General features: G+C 45.0%; 1 protein-coding gene across 1 annotated transcript in view; it reads right to left on the reverse strand.

Moving 5' to 3' along the window:
- LOC125047033 (rho guanine nucleotide exchange factor 11-like) overlaps window positions 1–5,000 on the reverse strand; it is a gene marked incomplete in the record, with an annotated part of 113,316 nt that overhangs the window by 90,074 nt on the left and 18,242 nt on the right.

Genomic DNA, 5,000 nt, shown 5'->3' on the forward strand with positions numbered 1-5,000 from the left:
CTCTTGCAGGAAGATTAGACTTGGTGGGCATTTAGGAAGGGTCAATTACATTATTTCCTTAAGTAAACAAGGGTGGTGTGTACCATCTGAGAGCTATGCCTAGAAGAGTCCCAGCTCCTGGGAGAATAGTGTTTCCATGTTCAGGAACCTATTCCTGCCCACAGTGATCAATGGCGCAGGGTGTTTTACAGAAAATTGAATAATACAAAAATATTAAATGTTACCTATTGTTATTGTTATTTCACAAAATTGCAGACTACCCAGAGACACAGCATAGAATCTGTTCAACAAAAAAGTCTGTTATCCCCTTCCTACAGTATAACAAAAGAATATATGTAACTTGGAAAGCAGCAATGCAGATGAAGAATAGCATTGCAAAGCTGCAGCAAGAAGTCTTGATGCCACAGCACAGGCCTACAAGCCAAAACCCCAAGAAAGTTGCCACTAAAGTAAACCAAATGCCAGGACTTTGGTCCATACAGGCATGAGGCACCCGGATCCAAAAGGTTAGCATATCCTGATCTACCCCAAAAATCTAGTCATAATTTCTTCTCATCACTCTTAATCTACCTCCATTTCAACCCTTCCCAAAAACCTATTCATTCACCCGGGTCTCCTACTGTGCTTAACAAACCTTGGCTTATTGTCCCCTACCCCTGAAGTTTATTCCCTACTATCTTCATCAACTTTATTCTACTTAAAAATCCCCTCTTTCTATTGTATCACAGCTGTAACCCAGCCTTTCCCATGCCTGAATTTAGTAGTATTAGATGCTGGATTCTTGCTGGACAAACTCAACCTTTAGCCAGATCATTGGCTGATGCTCATAGGATTAACCCAATCGCCCCATTTGGCAAGTAAAACAAGTTATTATTGTATTTACATAGATGGCTCTACAAGTTCTTAATCACCAAATAGCCAGTTATTAGAACTACTTATCTCCCCTGTTAACCCTTTTCCTTCACTTTAGGAAAGGGTCTTTTGTATCATTTCATTGTCTAAAATATTTTAATGATAATTTAATTATCATAACATCAATAACAACAATAACAGTATTGATAGCAATGGTATTAATAGGAAAAACACATTTTCTCACCAATTCAAGGAATGGGGAAATCAGGATTGGTAACTAGGGCCTACTGATAGACTCCTTGCCAGATGAGCATGTGGAGCCATCTGTATGTAACAAAATTCACCAAAAGCACAAGATAGCGTCCTAGTTTCGCTACCATATAGTAAAACTGGCAGTATCAGGGCCTTGAAAACACGTAGCTTGGTCCTTCTGCACAGGTACCGGCATCTCCAAATACTCTTGTCGAGAGATTTCATGACCCCTGCTGCCAGGCCAATCCGTCTACTGACTTCCTGGTTTGACAGCCCAGAGTTGTGAACTGCACTACCGAGGTATAGAAAACTCTCTGTGACTTCGATGTTTTCACCGCAAGCACATACCGACTGCACAGGGTCTCCTAGTAGGCCCCCAAATCCTGGATCTTGGTCTTGGTCTTGGAGCCCTCTAGCCCAAGGGGCTTCACTTCATTGCTAAATGCATCAAGAGCCACTACTTGGGTGTCCAGAGATTCAGATAGAATGGCAACATCATCAGCAAAGTCAAGGTCTGTAACCTTGATATTGTCCAGAGTTGCTCCACAGTGACTTTGGACAGTAGCTCTACCTAGTATCCAATCCATGCAAGTGTTGAAAAGTGTTGGTGCAAGAACACAACCTTGCCTCACACCTGAACTAACAGGGAAGAAGCTCGCCAGGCCCCCACCACACTTTACTGCACTTTCAGTGCCTGTATACAGGTTTGCTATTAATCCAACAATCCTTGTTGGAATTCCTCTTAGCCTCAGGATCTCCCATCAAACGCCTTCTTGAGGTCGATGTAAGCTGCAAGCAGCCCATGTCCGAACTCACGACGGCGCTCTACAATGACTCGAAGCACCAGGATGCGGTCTATTGTGGACTTACCAGGAGTGAATCCAGATTACTCCGGCCTTTGGTGCCTCAGCAGGTGGTCTCTGATACGTCTCAGTAGGATGTGTGCGGGTACCTTGCCTGGTACACTGAGTAGTGTAATGCCTCGGTGATTGCTGCAGTCCCAGTGATCCCCTTTTCCCTTCCAGAGAGGGATGACCACACCCATCAGCAGGTCAGGAGGAATGGTCCCAGTCTGCCAGATGGCAGACAGGACTGCATGCACGCCCCTTGCCATAGGTTCTCCACCAGCCTTTAACAATTCAGCTGGGATGCCACAAACACCTGCTTCAATTTGGAGATCGCCCCCTTGACTTCAGTCAGGGAGGGTGGATCCTCACTGATGGATGGGTCTGGCAGAGGAATCTCAACATTACCTGCATCCATGTTAACTCTTGGTGGATCAACCTGATACAACTGCTCAAAATACTCAGCCCAATGCACACGCACCCCATCAGGATCTGAGATTTTCTGGCCACTTGCTGAGTCGTCTGTGAGGAGGGCTTGGAGTTCAGCTTTCGACTGCATGCAAGCCCCTTGCCATAGGTTCTCCACCAGCCTTTAACAATTCAGCTGGGATGCCACAAACACCTGCTTCAATTTGGAGATCGCCCCCTTGACTTCAGTCAGGGAGGGTGGATCCTCACTGATGGATGGGTCTGGCAGAGGAATCTCAACATTACCTGCATCCATGTTAACTCTTGGTGGATCAACCTGATACAACTGCTCAAAATACTCAGCCCAATGCACACGCACCCCATCAGGATCTGAGATTTTCTGGCCACTTGCTGAGTCGTCTGTGAGGAGGGCTTGGAGTTCAGCTTTCTCAGAGCTTGGTAGGCAGGACGAAGTTAATTTACTAGGAAATGGCTTTCGACTGTTCCTTATCCCTTCTCAACAGTGACCTAGTCCTGTGCACCAGAGAATGGTGCAAGTTGCGATCCCCTGACAATCGAGCCGCACGACAAGCATCTGTGGCTTTTAGTGTCTCCTGTGAAATGGAATTCTGTCTTGCTCTTGGGCGTTCACCAATAGATTCTTGAGCTGCATTGAAGGTATACCACAGAAGAACAGGGTCTGTCAGGCCCTCGACTGCTGTGAGACGACCAGAGATAGCCTCGGCAAACCCCCAGGCACACTCATCCTCCCTCAATCTGTCCAAATAAAACACCCTAGTGTGGTCATTTGGGCAACAGGGGGGTTCTAAAGTGGACCCGGAGAGTAGCCACAACTAATCTATGATCAGTTCCATAGCACTTGGCACTTCGATACACCCTGCAGTTCTGGAGTAGTAGTAAGTGTAGCCACCCACACTAATCATGCCGCTGTACCAAGTCCAACGATATGGGTTAGAACGCTGATACCAGGAGCCAGAAATCCTCAATTACTGGGACCTAGCAAAGTCACGGAAAAGGAGGCAATTCTCGCTACCAGCATCAGCTCCTGAGCCGTGAGGACCGACAGACATCTCATAGCTAGCTCAATCGCAGCCGGATACCGCATTGAAGTCACCCAGAACAATACGAATATCTCGCCAAGGACAACTGTCTGTCACACATGCAAGTTGGGCATAAAACATCTCTTTCACCTCAAGTTTATATACATCCGTAGGAGAGTATACAGAAATAAGAGACATGAAGCCAAGTGAAAGCTTCAGTCTCGACACCATAATACGCCATCGCTGCGGCCCGACCAGTAATAAGTGTAGCCACCCACACTAATCATGCTGCTGCCAGGTCTTCTCACCTCCGAGAGAGCAGCCACCTCAACTCTCAGCTGCTTCAATTCCCTCGACAGTAGTGGTAACCGATCGTCCTGTCACAGGGAACAGACGTTCCAAGCCTGCCTGAGGTCTAACCTCGGGCAGTCACTCTGGGTGGGCGCCACCTCTGCCACCCTTACCGACGCCGCCCCATGTAGAGGGGGTTGGCTGGCTGCAGGGCTCGCTAGGGCTTTCCCCCATAAGCATCACGCCAGGTTGGCGGCCGCCGGGACCCAGATGGGATGACGGGGAACCCCCGCTCCCTACCCAAGTCCCAGCAGTTGCTAACTTAATAAATTCCTGAACCCTGTTCACACCGATAGTATATTCCTAAAATATGTTTACACAGATCTATCCAATGATCTATTTAGCAACTCAAAATACCACAAATCTAAGCTCCCAGTTACCAAGGAGTCAATTACTAGGCTTACCTGATCTCATCTTTATACCAATCATCTTAATCTTTTGATTTTTTTATGCATTTTTTTCAATGACTATATTTGTCATTTCATTTGCTTTATCCAGATGGTAATAGCCTGTTTTCCTGGCACAGACTCCATATAATCTCTCTAGGTAGTTTATAACTCTGTGCAATTATAACAGCAATGAATAACATTTTGTTATTTGTGTCTTTATTTTTCATAATATTAAATTTTCTGTAATACAACCTGTACTGGCAGTTAATGCAGCCTTTCAGTCATGGCTTGTAAATTACATTCCATACTCATTTACTGATAGAAATAATGCAAAAGACCTTCCTAAATGCCAAAAGAGTCTAATCAACCTCCAAGAACTTTATGCACCTCGTGGCGAGTCTTTCCCGTCACAACAGCTTTCAGCTGAAATACTCACGACTGCAAGTTTGCGTCAACCAAGATTTTCCCAAGATAGTAAGTTCAAGAAACCCAAGCCCTTAAATCAAATTTTCTCATGACATGATCCAGACTGTAGGGGTTAAAAGCTTGTGAAGCCATCTATGTGTAAATAAATAAAATCAAGACTACAGTGGTTAGTTCATGTATTGGACACCAACGGATTAAATATTTGCCGTAGATAACGTGAGAAGTCATTATTACAATAACAGTATCACTAAATAAGCAACTATACATTCTTCCACTCAACTACAAAGTAATTTTTCAGTATTCTCATATCATTTTGAAGTGATCTATTGCAACTCAAAACAACAGTTTCCATACAGCCGTATCTTAGAAACTAAGACTTCCCTTGCCATGCCACCAGCATAAATTATGAAAATTTA

This window comes from Penaeus chinensis, chromosome 40 (genome assembly GCF_019202785.1).
Source record: "Penaeus chinensis breed Huanghai No. 1 chromosome 40, ASM1920278v2, whole genome shotgun sequence".
Lineage (NCBI taxonomy): Eukaryota > Metazoa > Arthropoda > Malacostraca > Decapoda > Penaeidae > Penaeus > Penaeus chinensis.